This window comes from Megascapheus bottae, chromosome X (assembly GCF_031878675.1).
Source record: "Megascapheus bottae isolate mThoBot1 chromosome X, mThoBot2.hap1, whole genome shotgun sequence".
NCBI lineage: Eukaryota > Metazoa > Chordata > Mammalia > Rodentia > Geomyidae > Megascapheus > Megascapheus bottae.
In genome coordinates this window covers 3,361,125-3,379,641 of record NC_143547.1, presented here as the reverse complement: position 1 = coordinate 3,379,641, position 18,517 = coordinate 3,361,125, and the positions used below count along the sequence as shown (strand labels likewise).

The 18,517-nt window shown below is 34.9% G+C and overlaps 1 long non-coding RNA gene across 1 annotated transcript in view; it reads right to left on the bottom strand.

Moving 5' to 3' along the window:
- Positions 1-17,526, bottom strand: part of LOC150040381 (uncharacterized) — a 51,798-nt gene extending 34,272 nt beyond the window's left edge. The window contains exons 1-2 of the long non-coding RNA XR_016533774.1: positions 17,471-17,526; positions 4,927-5,035 (exon numbers count right to left, since the gene is read on the bottom strand). This is a non-coding gene — a long non-coding RNA (uncharacterized LOC150040381). The remainder of the gene's footprint in view (positions 1-4,926; positions 5,036-17,470) is intronic.
- Positions 17,527-18,517: the final 991 nt, after the last annotated feature.

Below are 18,517 nucleotides of genomic sequence, written 5' to 3'. Positions count from 1 at the left end.
TATTCATCAAAAATGTATAACTTATTCATAAAGATAATATTTTCAAATGCTAATGATTAAATATAATGTCTACATTACATGGCTCAAAAGAAAGTCCCAAGGCAAATCTTGAAGACAATGATCTTATTTAGACTTTCTCTCAGGTGGTCAAAGAATAATATCCTTTACTAGAATACAGGAACACATTGGCTGGAGGCCAGCTTTATGTATTTGTATGTCTAATGGAAAATTCATTAATGTTAATCATTGGTTAATAGAATGTCACCTGTAGCTTTTTACTGTAAGTGTTTAGCAGGGTTATACAGTTAGGCAATATTTGATTATGTCTGACAGTTCTGACATTAGTCTTGCTAGGAACATTGTTTAAGATTCACAGCCACCAGTAATGGTAATATGATAGATGTGTGAATTTGGAAAGTCATAATTTTTATAAAAGATTATCTAATCTACCATGAGATTCAAGATTTAGAATCATTCCTGTAATTATGTACACTATAAATTTCTAATCAATTAATGTAATCAGAACCTATGTATTTACACAAAAATACATAATTTATGCTTATGCACTTAGTCTCGTATCATATATGATCTATAAGAGTTGAATAAATGTATTCATTGAACCATTTGTTAAATAAATATATTGTATATCAACTTTTACTGTTATGCACTATGGAGAATTTACACTAATTTACAAGGAAACTCTGCCTTTTCAATGAACTTAAACGCATACCAGCCAGGCACACAATCAAACACAAGTGTCATGATTATGAGTTCTGTGGAAGGCCAGAGAATATAAAGATTATTGTTATTTAGAACACCAAGAGAAATATTTAGTGAGAGAAAAAATACTCCATGAGATTTTAAAACTTTCAGCATGAATACCATTTTCCTTTTCCATATTGTGGTTGAAGATAGAATAGTGGTTAAGTTGAATATGATACTGGAAGAGTTAAGAATGGAATAAAAGAAAGATTTAAGGAGCCAGGAGTGTGGCCTAGTGGTATAGTGCTAGCCTAGCATGCATGAAGCTCTGGGTTTGATTCATCAGTACCACATATACAGAAAAGGACAGAAGTGGTGCTATGGCTCAAGTGGTAAAAAACTAGCTGAGAGAAAGCTTAAGGATAGTACCCTGTGTTCAAGTCCTAGGACGGGCAACAACAAAAGAGAAAGATTTAAAAAATGGAACACTGTATAATCAAGTTTCAAGTATAAGATTACAAGAAATCTTTAGGTAATTGAATGACAGAATTTTCAAGTCTATTATAAATTTTGTGTGTATAATGTATATTTATATTTTTAAAATTAAACATGTGCATGATTCAATGTTGCCCTGGTGAGTCCAATTTTAGACTGAAAGTCACTGTTTCCAGATCCATCGAGTTAGGGTATATTCTACTGCTGGAAAAAAATAGCACTCAAATCTTAGCAGTTTATAAGTGAACATGTTTGTTTCTCATTCATGCTACATATCACTGCAGGTTCGTAGAGCTGCTATCACAGCTGAAAGAACAAAATTACTACACATGTGGATGGCCAGGATCCAAAAAGAAAAGAGACTACTAAATGTTGTCACTCCAGTAGATCAGTAGTCTAGTTTCAAGTGGCACATATCACTTACAGATGTTATGTTGGCAACAGCAGCCAAGTGAGACTGCCCATTTCTAAGGGAACCAGGTAGTAAATTCCTACTATGTTAAGGAAAACAAAGGAAGCCATAAACAGTAGTCAGAATTAAAGATAACCACTCAAATTAGTTTGGCACTGCTGAATCACAGCTGTACTTCTAGCCACTCAGGAGGCTGAGATGTGAGGATTATGGTTTGAAGCTAGCCTGGGCAGCAAAGTTCCTGACATTCTTTATCTTCAATTCGGCAGCAAAAAGACAAAAGTAGAGTTGTGGCTCAAGTGATAGAGTACCAGCCTTGAGCAAAACAGCTGAAGGATAGTGCCCTGGTCCTGAGTTCAAGCCCATGTACTTACATACACACATACATACATACATTCATAAACACACCAAAAAATGACCATTAAAATAGGCATTAAGGATGATCATTGTTAATCGCCATTAAGAATACCTACTTTGACCAGCATTATGTTTAGTAATAAAGATATGATTTACACTGCTCCATCTTAAAGGTAATCAGTGTCAAGCACTATAATAAAGATAAGCAGTACTATGTCCAGGATTAAAACAGGCATTGTTGACTGGCTTTAAGGATAACTACACAGAATCTATCCTTTAGACCAAATGTCTCAGATTTTAGATTTTTGTGTACGTGTCATTCATGAGGTTTGAATTCAGGACCTTGGCACTATAGTTAAAATTTTTTCTCAAGGCAAAATAGATCAAGAGTCTCATGGACTTTCTTGCCCAGGCTGGCTTTGAAACATGATCTTTAGATCTTAGCCTCCTGAGTAGCTGGAATTATAGACATAAGCCACAGCTCCAGGCATAGTTTGTTTTTTTTTCTATCTCTGTGTGATTTGTCCTCTGCTCAAGCTCTCTGTCTTTGCTATATTTCACAATGACAAATGTTCCTGGCATTTTCCCACCACCTCAGAAACATGAAGTCACTTTTTCTCTTATTTTCATAGTACCAAGAGATCCTCGGGCATGTGGGCTCTTTGTACCCCTGCTGTGTTGCAGAAGGCTGTGTTCTGGGTGATGCCAGAGGAAAAAAAATGCCTTAATGCCCCCACTCAGGCCTGCAGAGGGTACAGAGCAGAGGGCAGCCAGTGTGGTGGAGTGCCACATCAGAGGCCAGGGCAGAGGCATGTGGGTGTCCCTGGGAACGGTGGTTGTTCAAACATAATTCTTGCTTCAGAAAGTGTACAGAAATGGCATTTATGTTTCTCTGATATTTCCTTGAAGCCATGGAATTTAAGGACTTTAGAAAAAAAAGAAAAGAAAAAGAAAATCACAAAAAACAGTTCAAATCGACAGCAATATGTGCCACAATAACTTAGAAACCATCTATTTATACTTCTGAGAGCAGGAACTGACTGTAATTTAACTTGGAATCCCCAGAGTTTGGCATAAAGTATGGCATACTATATATGCTTGAGAGACATTTACTGAATATACCTGAACTAGTACATATCTTAACATCAATCCTTAGATAATGGAGCCACTCCTCACAGCCACAATTGAAACTGCTCCATCTTCCCTTAATTTACTGCTTCAACAATTTAAGGTTCTCTTCCCATCACACAATATAGTCAGGGACCTAGGGTTATTAAACCATTTCCACATAATGTCCTCTATTCTATATTAGACACAGATTTTAAAATGATGTCTCATCAACAAGTAGGCGTGAATTTACAAACTAAACTTCTGCAGGCAGGACAAGGAAGACCTAACTTAAAACAGCAGCAGAAATAACCGACTTACCATGAGATACATGGAATCATGTTTGGAATGTTGTTCATCACAATTCTAATGGTTGACTACTTCACCTATTTGGTCAATATTTTCTTACAAATACTAGCACAGAAAAAAACTGGAATTTCACTGTAGAAGATTAGCAGGGCTTTCAGATTTTTGTCTTTTGTGTCTCTCTCTTTCCTTCTTTTCCCCCATATCTATATATGTTTGGCTCCCTGATTCTTACTCTTTATGCTTAATTAGCTAGATAATAGAATAGTTCTTTAAGGATGTATTTTCTGTGTCTACCTAGACAATAGATTAAAAATAAGAAAATTGTTCTCAATGGGAGCAAAATTCCTGTTCCACCTGGTAATGACACTGTCCCTCTGCACATCATGAAAGGCTATGTTAATATCAGAGCATATTACACTAAAATGCTTGATAAATGGAGTGTAGATATAGGTTGCAAAGGATGTTAGATGAGCAAAGATGGTATAGTTTTAAATTGAATAAATAAAAGTAAGTATCTCATTGTTGAGATACTACTGCTGGCTCTAGGTAGACGTGACCACTGTTAAGCATCTGTAGCCTCGCAAAGAAAATCAGGCTGAAAAATATATTTAAATAGTCTAAGAGCATCAATTCAACTCCACCAGTATGTGTCTTACATTTGAAATCTCTTAGGTATTTAACAAGGAAATCTATGCGAAGTATCCAATCCAGTAAATAAATAAATTTTGAAGTGATATCTAAACTTATATCTACCCAAACAGAGTTTTAGGGTGAGTTGGTTTTAGTTTTGTTGTGTTTTTCTTTGTTTGCGAAGACAATCTCTAATCTCTCTGCACTATTATTTGCCTGAGGAGATAATGATGCCTATAAGTCATGAGGCAAAGTAAGGATGCAGTCTTCAGTGGGATTTCTATGTAGAACAGTGAGAAGTGCTACAAGGAAACTTGGACCATTCTCCAAATATATGTTCCTAAACTTCTAATATCATAGCCTCTCTTATCTTAGGAAATGTTTCTTTTACCTCAAATGCAGCTGTTTGAGGTCCATGGTGTTCTGAGGTCTATTTCTGATCTAGAAATGGTCATTGGATCCAAGCTAGGCCAATAAAAGTCCTCTATGACTTTTCTAAAAGGCAATAAATACAATGGTCCTTAATTGGTGGCCACATCTAAGATGTATGCGACCTAAGAGAAATTGGTGACCATGTTTTCTGACTCATGGAAGATGCTGGTTTGTTAAACAGAAAGTAAAATGTTAATGTATGTAGTGGATACTTTTAGTATCTCAATAAGACCTCTCTACTAACCATTTTAACCATTATCATCAATGGTTTTCTGGCTTATGTCAACTTTAGTATATAATGATTTCTATCTGTGACTTCTCCATCTTTAGAATTGATAGAATTTATTTCCCCTGCTATGTGAAGCTCTAAATATCTAGGATTTGTTTTTCCAGATTTGGACAGGATTAGTAAGTAAACGTGTAGACATGTGAAAAATAGATTTCCTTCCCTCCAGTCGAGGAAACTCTTAGTTATAATTTACACCTCATGACTCCCCTGCAGGATCAAATCAAAGCTGAGATTTCACTGGAGGCTTTCGTTGGCTTATTGTCCTTCTCTGTTCTGCTTCACATTCTCCTTTATTTGCTTGTCTAAGAAGTACAAAAACACAAAATTAGACAGTATGCAACTAAACTGCTGTTCTCTATTATCACTGAGGCTCAAATGCAGCCAAATTTTTGTTACTAAGATGTTCTGTGAAATTTTATTTTTATTTTTTAAAATCTTAATTGATAGATAGTTGTATATATTTAAAGAGTACAAAGTCTTGTAATTTATAAAGTACAGTGTAGAGTAATGAAATCAAGATAATTAACTGATCTGTCAACTCAAATATTTGTCATTTTCTGGTGCAAACATTTAAAATTTACATTCCTTCTCACACACTAACTCAAGTATAAATTCTGTTATTTGAAACCAAAAGATTTCTAATTCAATGACTAAAATCATCAGTTCCATAGACTATGACGGGATCCAAATATCACTATTTTTTAGGATACATTGATGTGAACATAACATTTGTGAACTTTACTGAATAAATGGTTTGAATGGTTTTACTTTGCAGGATTCATATATCAACTCCATATATGAAATTTTTTATGTCTACATACAGTCATATTACCATTTAACATCCTTTGAGACAGCATAGTATAGAATGTCCTCTGTTGGTCCATGTAGTTTTATAGCAACTAGTGTAGGAGATTACTGAGCAAGATATTAATAACATTTCCGATCTTATGCTTATAGCCAACATGTGATTTGCCATGAATTTTAAAGTCTCAAGAGAAGTTTACTGATGCTAATTATAAGAAACATTTTGACAGTCACCATCTGGAGGAATGCTTAAGTGAATATAAGCTGCAAAAAATGAATTTAATATGATAACCAGTTTTTTGGGCAGGTTACAGAAATAACTCTAAACAACTATTCATCAGGAATTGAGATCTTTTACTCTAACTTTTCTAACATTTCCTCTCCAGTTTTAAAAGAGAAAGGAAAACCAGCCTAAATGAATTATAGATCTGGCACTAATTGGTATCTGATTAAAACTATTCAACTATGACCATGCTGCAAAATAGAAGCAAAAATGAGACCCTGGCAGGAAAGTCCATAATTACTATGACAAAGAAATAGCAAACTCAATGCCAAATTAAAAATGGAACTTTTTTACATTTTCTTGAGAAAGGAGGATCTGCGAGATGGCCTTTTATTCATATAATCTTTTCAATAATTAAGTATTAATTTTAATTTTGGAAAAATTGTGCATCCTGTATGTGTCATTGTTAACAATTAACTAATCCAGCAGCCTTAAAGTAATTGACACATTGATGTATTGTAAGTTTACATACTCTAACTACCCATGACTTTTAGGTATGCAAATTTTACATTCTATACAATTTAAGAGAAGTATGGGTATGAGAATGAGTGTGATCATATTTCTAATATGATTAACTCAGAGAGAATGCTCCTAATGAAGCAAAGTTAAGATATTAAGCTAATGCTGTCTGCTTTTCACTTTCTAATGAGATTTAGTCACATAAACATTTCTCTCCATTCTTCATATTGTTTTCACAAAGATTCCACTAGAAAGGAAAATTGAACAATGGTGACTGATACATTTCAGCTGTTTGAACTGTGCTTTTGTTTATGCTATGTACTAATACTCAATTTATTCCCTCAATCAAAGATTGGACATCCACTATTTGTAGGCAGTAAGGATGATACCACTAATGTTACCAGTTTATCAACTGCAAAGTTCATAGGCTAGCAGACAAGAAAAATTATATGGGACCATATATATATTTATATGTACACATATATGTGTATCACATCTTAGAACACCTCAATTACATGTAAATCAGAAGACATCAAGGACAAATATGTACAGATCCTTGCCATTTTAATCTATTTCAAAATGAAAAGAAGGAGGTGAAGCTTGTCTACATTATAGATTTCCTAGTCTGTCCTCTGCTCAGAGGGCAGAATGAGGACAGACCATATGCAACAAATAATATTATTTTGGTGCAGGTACTAGAGCATGAACTCAGGGCCTCATGATCTTGCTTAACTTTCTCATTCAAGGCTGGCACCATGTCGCTTGAGCCATTCCCCCACTACTAGCTTTTTGCTAGTTAATTTTTCAAGAAACTTTAACTTTTTAGAGCAAGAGGACCTTACAAACATTGATGGAAATGCAAAATCACATTAGAAAAAGGCTAAAACTCTCAAAGTGGTATTTACTGGACACCTAAATATTCTGACTTCCTACATTTGCTAGATAATTCACAAAACACTTACATGGGGGGAAAAGCTCAATGCAAAGGCGTAAAAAATGGTCTCAAGGGACAAGAGTGTGGCCTAGAGGTAGAATGCTTGCCTAACATACACTAAGCCCTGGATTCAATTCCTTGGTGTCACATAAACAGAAAAAGCCACAAATAGTTCTGTAGCTCAAGTGGTAAGTGCTAGCCTTGAGTTTTCTCAAGGACAGTGCCCAGGCCCTGGGTTCAAGCCCCAGAACTGGCAAATAAATAAATAAATAAATGGTCTGAAGAAAATTTAATTACTCATAAAAGTGTTGAAAATGGTGATAGCTATAAGTTAATCAGCTGTAAATTAATCTGGCATGAATAAGTTAAGCTGAACTTCGAGCCATGAATGAGATTTCACACATGAAAGGAAGAGGAAGCATAACCTCGACACAAAGCAGGTGTGAGTATGGTATGCAAATGTGTAGGTGAACGTCAACTTGAGGTAGAGAGATAAGTAAGGAAGATGAACTGAAGAGTGGAAAGGAGTGAGGAGCACATTTGAACATGATTAAGTTGAGTGAGATAATGGACTATCTCAGGAGCCTGGCAAAGAAGGCTAAATTGATAATACAAAATAGATAAAGACTCATTGAGAAAGATATCCTTGCTCTTTGGTCATGGCTAATGGTGCCATCTGATATTATTAAACACAAATATAATTATTTTTGTAAGATTCATATCAAAGGATTCCCTGTTAATACCACTACTAGGATCAGTATAAATGATTTCTCTTATTCTTTTTTTTTCCCCATTGTAATGCTTGAACTCAGGGCCTGAGCACTGTCCTTGAATTTTTCTCAAGGTTAGAGCTCTATCCTTAAGCCACAGCACCACTTCCAGCTTTTTCCTAGGTATGCAGTGCCGAGGAATCGAACCCTGTTTTTCGTGCATACCAGGCAAGCACTTTACCACTAAGCCAAACTCCCAACCTCACTTATTCTTTTGAACCAAAATGTATACCTATAAAAGCCTAGAATTCTCACCACAGTTATATATTAATAAAACAATTTTTGCAGATTCAAGTGACACATCACTTGAATTTAAATTTTTATTGTGTAAAACTGTATATATATTACATATAATTTGCAGTCTTAAATATTTTAATTGTAATTTCAATGGTACTAAGTGTATTCATTTTGTGTACAACCATCATGTCTCATCCATCCCTAAAACTTTTTGTCTTGCAAGACTGAAACTCGGGCCAGGAGTTTGGACTAGCGGTTAAAGTGCTTGCCTAGCATGCATGAAGACCCGGGTTCGATTCCTTGGTACCACATACATACAAAAAAGCCAGAAGTGGTGCTGAGGCTCAAGTGGTAGAGCTCTAGCCTTGAGAAAGTCCAAGGACGTTGCTCAGGTCCTGAGCTCAAGCCCAGGACTGGCAAAAAAAAGACTGAAACTCTAAATTTATTAAAATAGTACTGTTTAATTTTTTTCTTCCCCAACAGCTCCTAGAAACCATTACCCTACTTCGTTTCTCTATAACTTTGACTACTATAACTACTCACTATACATGGAATTATATACTATTTTGGAACTAGATTATTTCATCTGGCATAATGTTCTCAATTTTCATCCATACTGTAGCATATGGTAGTATTTCCTTCCTTTTTAAGGCTCACAGATAAGGAAATGCTTATTTCTGTTATTTCACTATTCCCTTTTTAGTTGTTATATGCCAGTTTTCTCCATTTCCTGCATCCATGCCTTTTTTGTATTTATATAATGTTTTATTGTAAAACATTTCAATCTTTCCCATTTTTGTGTATTTTTTATATTCTCTTGCTGTTACCACAGAGATTACATTTATATCCTAAAGTTATACATCTAATTTGGATTTGTATCTGCTTAATTTCAATTTTACAAAATACTTCTCTACGTTTCTGTACCCACTTCTTTCAGATGTTGAATCACAAAATTAGGTGTTGATAAACTCTATATCCAAACAAATTTGTGGTAAGCTTTATCAAACTTAACAATCATTTTGTAGCCAGGAGGTAAGGATATCTTATTCTATCTTAAAGCTAAAATAAAAATATGTGGACTAAACCTTTTCCTGGATATTGTAAGCCTTCAAGACCCTCCAGAGTTCCAAAGTAGCATATCATCAAATAAATTCTATAGCACAATTTTTGTCTTGATCTGAGAAAGATTCCTGGTGCTAACTACTATCACACTTTCCCAGAATCCTCTAATCATCCCATTTTGCATATCATTGCAATTTCTCCACTCTCTTATTTACTCAAAAACTGTTTTGTAAATATCTTATGTTATACTTGAAAAATTCTGTCTAGATTTCTTTTCACAGCAACAGGCAAATGTCTATATGTACTAACATTTCATATAATTTTCTTTTTTCATATATTTTTATTGTAATTAATAGAAGGGTTACATGATATTTGCCAGATAGATGATGCATTAATTCCCACACATTGATACCTTTTCACATGTCTTGGTCCCTAAGCAGAGATATTAGCAAAGAATACTACATGTTGATGTGCCTAGCTTAGTGTCTACTTATACTAGGAATGTGATAGGAAACAATAAATTTTCACTTGCATTATTAGTGACACTATTAATATTCTTCCCCAAATCCCTTTTGAAATACCCTCAGAAGGGGCCAGGAGTCTGGCCTAGTGGTAGAGTGCTTGCCTAGCATGCATGAAGACCAGGGTTCAATTCGTCGGTACCACATACATAGAAAAAAGCCAGAAGTGGTGCTGAGGCTCAAGTGGTAGAGCTCTAGCCTTGAGAAAGTCCAAGGACAGTGCTCAGACCCTGAATCCAAGCCCAGAGCTGGACAAATAAAAAAGAAAAGAAAAGAAATACTCTCAGAAGGAAAGCACATTCCATTTCATTAACCTACCATATTTCTTACCCTACTCTCTACCACATCCTGCTAGTGAGCCATAGATACATGATACAAGTCAAATGAGAGCACTACGTGCATATATATCACTCAGTTGAACTTTGCATAGCCATATAATTAATGTCAGTTAAATATACTTGATTTTGATTCTACAGTAAACAGGATAGTTATCTAAGTCAATCAAAGCCAAAGAAAAATACAAGTAAATGAGAATAAAAGAATAACGTCATCTTTGTTTATTTGGCCAATTTGTTAACACGATAATGTTTTCTGTCTCATTATCTTCATAATTTTGTTGTTTTCAGCTAAGACTTCTCCATTTATAAACTGAGTATCCTGCATGTCTTAGAATTTAAAATTAATTAAATCTGTCCACGCTGGCTGAATCCCGATCCTCATATCTCAGCCTCCTAGGCAGGGAACAGTTTTTTCAATAGTATTTTATTGCCAGGGTAATGTATAGAGGGGTTACACTTAACATTTGTCAGGTAGTGGGTACTTTACTTCTTGAAACTTGATACCCATTCTCATATTTTTGTCCCCATTTCCCTCCCCCACCTACACCCAATCATCTTATTTTCCCCATCCCTTCCTTATTTCAAATGAACAAATAAATGTGTATACAATATACAAGGTAACAAAATCAGATACAGTAACCATATGAGATTAACCATAAGGGGAAATAAAGAGAAGAGAAATAACTGCACATAGTACATTCAGAACAACAATCACAAACATAAAACTCTTGTATCCATATCCTTTCATTTAGTCTCATCCTATATGACCATAGGTGCATAGCTTTTGAGCTATTGTGATCCTCTACTAGGACAGTCTTAGATATGTGCTCATTATTACAAATGAGGGAAACCATGGAGCCTATGATCCTTTGAGTCTGACTTACTTCACTTAATATGATTTTTTCCAAGTCTTCGCATTTCGTTACAAATGGGGCAATGTCATTCTTTCTGATGGCAGCATAGAATTCCGTTGTGTATAAATACCACATCTTGATCCATTCATCTACTGAGGGGCATCTGGGTTGATTCCATAGCTTAGCTATGGTAAATAGTGCTGCAATGAACATTGTTGTGCTAGTGGCTTTATTTTAACTATATTTTAAACCACATTTAATCCATATTATTATTTCTCAACAGGCCTGCTTTTATGGGTATATTTATTCATTTATCAAATAAACTTTGTAGATCAAGGTTATGTAAAAAGACCATTTTTGAAGATTATACCAATTTTTACCAAAAGATATTATTTGTAAATAGTGAGACCAAATGATTTTTTTCCTAGAAAAATCAAGGCAAAACCAAAAACAGATACAATGTGAATCTATTTGAAAGCAAAGTTTGACTCTTTAAGTATAATGAAGGGCAAGTAAATACCCTACCCTTGATTGAGTTGTCTCCCAATGCAATTCATCATTTTGGCTGTCCTTAAAACATCATCTGATAATACTTTTTCCTCAAGCCCTCCATGTACCTGCATTTGTTGTGTCTTCTTACTATATTCCCCACTAAGTATCTTCTACATATCCCAACCTCTCTTGTAGGAAGCCACTCATCACTTGGGAATCTGCCAATCCTTACTATTCCAGAAAAGGATGTTGGGCCAGGATTCCTGTACCATAAGGAATCTTATATAGCATGCCTGAGCCGAGATATCTGGTGAGCCTGCTAGGACATAGTTTCCCATTTACCTTTTCCATGCCAAATCATCTATGATCATTTTATTCATCAATTTACTTGGACCCTAGAATATTCAAATATATAGTCCAATGATAATTTGGATGTATAGGTGGAGAATGTTTTGTCAGATTAATGCTTGAAATAGTAAACCATGGCAAGTAAAACAAATTAATCTTCCTGAGTGAGTATACATAAACAAGTAGGGGCAGGAAGTGGAGGCTAACATTGTCTCAACCATGTTCCATGAAGTTTCCAGTCCTATCTGCTTTAGTCTTCACCATGAAGAGGACTCCATCAGATGGACTGCTTCTTTATAATGACATAGACAAAGACAGCAGCAATGGCAAAGTCTCTATACTTCCTACCCACAGAAAAATCACAATGAGTACTGTCCTCAGCACAAAATAATAGTAATCAAACCTGAGGCCTTTGGACCAAATAACCATCCCTGTGTTTCTTAGAATTTATCATCCAGAGCACACTTCCATGAGCAGGAGAAAGTTACTCTTGTTGCTCTCAAAGCTGAGAGTCATCACCAAATTTTTCAAAATTATTTTGTATAAAACCTTGGTAAAACAGGACATATCAGTTTCACAGGTTTTAAAGCACAATTTTGAAATAAACATTCCCCTTGAAGTAGAATGGTTTGCTTACCTTTGAAGGACATTCTTAGAAACATACTTCACTGTATCTAAAGAGCCATTGCATTTACTTCCAAGTCCAAAAATCCCAATGACATTGAAATCTGTCTGCTAGTTTGTTTTGCTTCTTAAAGACATTAAAGCTCTTCTTAAACAATTCTCAAAGATATATATAGAAGAATATATAGATGTAAAGCAGATTTTCAGTTATCCCAGGGTGAGAAGTAGAGATAGAGGATAGGAGTGACTGAAAAAGAGATAGCCCAACTTTAGTTAGATCCAACTTTAGTTTTCTACTGATGCTTAATCAATTCTGCCTGTACCATTTGTTGAAGAGGTTGTATTTCTTCCATGGTATTTTTGGGCTCCCTTATTGAAGATTAGATGGCCATAGATTTATGGGTGGATTTATGGGTCTTCAGTTCTATTCCATTGGTACTCAGGCCTGTTCTTGTGCTGGTTGAAAGCTGTTTTGATTACTATAGCTCTGTAATAGAGTCTGAAGTTTCGTATTTGGCATTGCTGTTCTTTCTGCTAAGGATTGTTTTTGCTATATAGAGTCTTTTATTATTCCATATGAATTTTTGGATTGCTTGTTCTATTTCATTACAGAATGACATTGAGATATTGATAGGTATCAAATTGAATTTGTAGATAGCCCTTGTCAGGATTGCCATTTTCAGGATATTAATTCTTCCAATCTAGGAGCATGGGAGGTTTTTCCACTTCTTTAGTTCTGCTTTAATTTCCTTTTTCAGGTTTTTAAAGTTTTCATCATAAAGGTCCTTTACTTCTGTAGTTAATTCTTAAGTATTTAATTTTCTTTGAGACTACTGCAAAAGGAGATGCTTTTCTGATTTCTGCCTCATTCTTCATAGTGTTGGCATACAGGAAAGCCATTGATTTTTGAGGGTTTATTTTATACCCTGTTACTTTGTCAAAGTTTCAGATCAGCTTGAGTAACTAGGGAGTGGAGACTATAGGCTACTTTAAATACAGAATCATGTAATCCACAAAGAGAGAAAGTTTCACTTCATCTTTTCCTATGTGAATCCTCATTAAGGTTGCTTCTTGCCTTATTTCTCTGGCTAGGAATTCTAAGAGTATGCTAAAGAATAGTGGAGAGGGTGGGCAACCTTGTCTCGTTCCTAATTTTAAAGGAAATGGCTTTAGCTTTTTATCATTAAGCATAGTGCTAGCTGTAGTTTTGTCATACACATCCTTTATTATACTGAGGAATGTTCCATGCATTCCTAGTTTCTCCAGAGCTTTTAGCATAAAGGGGTGTTGGAGCTTGTCAAATGCTTTTTCTGAGTCTGTTAAGATGACCATGTGCTTCTTGTCCTTGTTCCTGTTGATGGATCCACATATTTAACTGTACTGATTTTTTCAACTTTCTGTACTACTTGCACTCATTTCAAAACAAAAATGAGATAAAATACATATGATATTCAAAGACCAGCATCAGATATTCCTTAGTATTTTCTAAGCAAAAAGCCTAGCTGTACTCTACCTAAATACCTGTGACATATTACAGACAAATATGTTCAAATTACACATTAAGTACTTTAGATTCAAGAGGAATGAAGAACGGTATGCCATCCCCTCTGAAAACCTTTTATTTCAAATCATAAGCCAAAATCAGAGAACATGATTTGTTAAAACTACTTTGTCTTACTTTACTTCTCATTGCTAAAACAAATTATGTGAGACAAAGTAATTTTAAAGACTAGAAACTTTTGTGGGAGAGGTGGAGGAGGGAAAGGGAGACAAAAACATGAGAAGGGATATCAAGTTTCGAGAAATAATGTACCTATTACCTAATGAACATAACTATAGCCTCTCTCTCTCCATATATATATATATATATTATCCTGATAATAAAATACAATAAAAAACAAACAAATAAAAGAATAGTCATTTCTTGGCTTATATTTTTTGTTTTTTTATGTTTATTTTTTATTGTAATTAATAAAAGGGTTACATGATATTTGCCAGACAGCAGGTGCATTAATTCACATACATTGATACCCTTTCACATGTCTTGGTACCCATTACCCTCCCCCAACACCCCCACTTTGTTTTCCCCCCTTCCCTATCAAATTTCAAATAACCAAATACAAATAAATTCACTATATCAGATAACAAAGTGAGATACTATAACAATATGAGATACCCAAGGGACAGCAAAGGAGATGAGAGATAACATAGTACATTAAGGACAACAATCATTCGTTATATGGCTTTTGTTTCAATATTGGCTTATGTTTATGAAGGCTAGAATCCAAGATCAAAGTGTTACATCTTCTTGGAATCTGATAAGGACTTCCTTGCTACAATAAAGCATTGCAAAATAGTCCAAATATGCTAGTCCATATCCTCTCTTTTTCTTAGAAAGATTAATCTAATTCATCACAGAGTCCTATCATCATGAACTCTTCCCAGCTTCCAAACATATAACTTCAGGAATGAAGTTTCCAAAACATGAATTTAAGGAGCATATTCAAAGTATTAAATCAACAGACAAAACCAGTAAATTAAGGATATAATCCTTAATATTCCTGGGTTTTTTCAGTTCCATATTTCTTCCTCAGTTGGACCAGAGATGGAAGGATTTCCTGCTTCCATATATTAAAACCTACTCCTTGATAAACCTAAAGCTATCAATTTCCATTCTATTCACCACAAGGAGGCTTTATCTTTATATAATAATTTTATTTCATGTCCACTGCCAATTCTTTACGTTTTCTTCCTGTGGATTTCCCACATTTTTGGTGAACTACACATTTCAAGTAATGTTTGCCATAGTCTTTCTGGCATGTCTAAGCATTTTATAGAAAGAGAGATTTTTCTGTTAGCAAGCTCAGTATAAGAATCACAAATATGTGTGTAATTCTTACTCTAAGTTTATTTTTTATTGAAGGGCCAAGGAAAAAGAAAATTTCTTATAGCTCCGGATTTAGAGACAAATTTTTTCCTTTGCACTAGAAACTGGTTTACATTCATTTTATTGAAAGTTTTTTTCAGCTTGGGTTTTCTCAGTCATGTAGGATTTATTGATTCCAGAACCATTCTTCATGGTGCATTTAGTCATAGCACACATGAAGACAGAAAGCAATATTCCCTGTTGTCTTGCTTCAAGAGAAGGAGTTACCCAGAGACTACAAGACTGAGATATTCTTACAGTCTTTTGTAGTTCTGTAGCTTCACCTTATGTATTGTTGACAATAAATCAAATAAGCGTGTGTGTGTGTGTGTGTGTGTGTGTGTGTGTGTGTTGTTCTTGTTGCTGCTGCTGCTGCTACTGCTGCTGCTGCTTTTGTTGTTATTGTTTTGCTAGGATCAAATAAAAAACACAAGCCACAAAGGACAGCAAAGACTTGATTCCATCTCCAACGTTTCAGGCATATATCTCCTGCCGCTATATCAGCATCTGGAATCAGCTTCTAAATTTCAGAACCTGATAGTCCCATGAGCCTCCATTGCATCAGCTCATGCTCAGTGCACTGGTGTCATTTCATCTTTGTTTCTTGTACTGGGGTTTTCTTTCTAGCTCAGCAGTGTTAAAAATGATTGCTACATTCTTTCCAAGCACCTCTGCTTATTTCCAGCTTTACAATCTGTCTTTCTTTATCATCTTAGTCTGCCATATTTTTGGAAACTTAGCACCACTTTCTACTTCATCCAATAGTGTCTGCAGAGGACAAGAGGCTGCAGTATGTCACATATTCTTTACGGTATAGAAATGGCTTTGAAAAAGATGCTTCAACTTCACGTTAGTATAAATAAAGGAACTACATCTTCAAAAAAGGTAAATCAAATGAATAACAAAAATATACTATATTTGAAGTAAATAAGATATTCAAAAGAGTGCCTGTAACATTTATTGCACATATTTGGCCTGAAGCAATTGAACTGTGTACAAATAAATTTATATATAGCAGATTAAAAGCACCATTGTAAGTTAAAGGCAGTGTTCTTAGCATGTGTACTGATGACTGGAAAAGGGCATAAAATACAAGATAACATTATCATAAAAAGTTGGGAAGAAAGCAATTTCTGAACCATGTCAATGTATTAAAGTGGTCAAGGTCACACAACATAGTCTACTCTATGGCCAACATTTATACACAAAGGCCAGAACCAAAAGGGAATTAAGTAGAGTTTGGACTAGAAGTACTATATAGTCAAAAGACTCATTACATTAGACAAACTGAAAACATCATGAAATCTCTTCTTTTCTGAGATCTTGATTCAGAGGAAAAATTATTCCACCGAGAAGTTAAAGAATAAAGTCGTTTAGTGCTCATATCCAATTGAGCTCCATGAATAATCAATAAACTCATTACAGTCTGTTCTTAAAAAATATTTAATAAGCTGGGAACTTGTGACTTATACCTATAACCCTCTCTACTTACAAGGCTGAGATTTGAGAATCGTTATTTGAAGCCATCCCAGGCAGGAAAGTCCGTGAGACTTTTATCTCCAATTATCATCAAAATACCAGAAGTAGCTAAAGTGGTTGAGCATTAATTAGCCTTGAGCAAAAATGCTTGGACAATACCCATAGATTGAGTTTGTCCTAGGACTAACACACACACACACACACACACACACACGTACACTTACAGATGATTTAAAAAGAAGTCAAAGGTACATCATTGGAATACGATTCAACTCTGCTATGATAGACTTCCAGAAGTATAATTCAAAGTTGAAAATTTAGAGAACAAATTTCCAAAGTCAATTTTCATTGATTTTTATTAATGGCTGTGCAAAATTGGTTTGAACTATGAACATTACCTAAGTGTCTGGATTACCAAAATGCCAAAATAAGAATTACATTAAAATGAATTACATTCATAAAAATATAAAATCTCCATTCCTGATATATGAAAGGTTAATAGCAATTAGTTAGATGGTACACCACAGAGCTTATTGTTGAGTTATCCATTCTATCAGTTTAGAAATGTCTTTCTTATAAGTAAAGGTAGAGGATTCTATTACTTACTTGCTTCTGCTTGAAAATGCTTCTTTCATGATTTCATGAAATCCAAATAAAAGAACTGTAACAGCAAGGCACCAAGTAATGTTTAAGCTTCAATAATTAAGCTCTATAGAAAAAGTAACACCAAAATTCTGCTTTTAAATACTATTCCCTCATTGCTACAATGTTGGTGGAAGTGTAAACTAGAAAGCAGCATGGTGATTCCTCCAAAGACTAAACATAGAGCTCCCCTATGGCCCAGCAATCCCACTCCTTGACATTTACCCAAATGTACAGAAACAAGGATATACTATAGCCACTCGAACAACGATGTTCATTGCAGCACTATTTACCATAGCTAAGATATAAAACCAATCCAGATGTTCCTCCGTAGATGGATGGACCAAGAAGGTGTGGTACTTATACACAATGGAATTCTATGCTACCATCGGAAAGAATGACATTCCCCCATTTGTAAGGAAATGGAAAGACTTGGAAAAAATCATATTAAGTGAAGTAAGCCAGTCCCAAAGGATCATAGGCTCCATGGTTTCCCTCATTTGTAATAATGAGCACATATCTAAGACTGTCCTAGTAGGAGATCACAATAGCTCAAAAGCTATGCACCTATGGTCATATAGGATGAGACTAAATGAAAGGATATGGATACAAGAGTTTTATGTTTGTGATTGTTGTTCTGAATGTACTATGTGCAGTTATTTCTCTTCTCTTTATTTCCCCTTATGGTTAATCTCATATGGTTACTGTATCTGATTTTGTTACCTTGTATATTGTATACACATTTATTTGTTTATTTGAAATAAGGAAGGGATGGGGAAAACAAGATGATTGGGTGTAGGTGGGGGAGGAAAATGGGGACAAAACATGAGAATGGGTATCAAGTTTCAAGAAGTAAAGTACCCATTACCTGACAAATGTTAAGTGTAACCCCTCTATACATTACCCTGGCAATAAAATACTATTGAAAAAACTGTTCCCTGCCTAGGAGGCTGAGATATGAGGATCAGGGTTCAGCCAGCGTGGACAGAATTCTGTAATACACTTATCTCC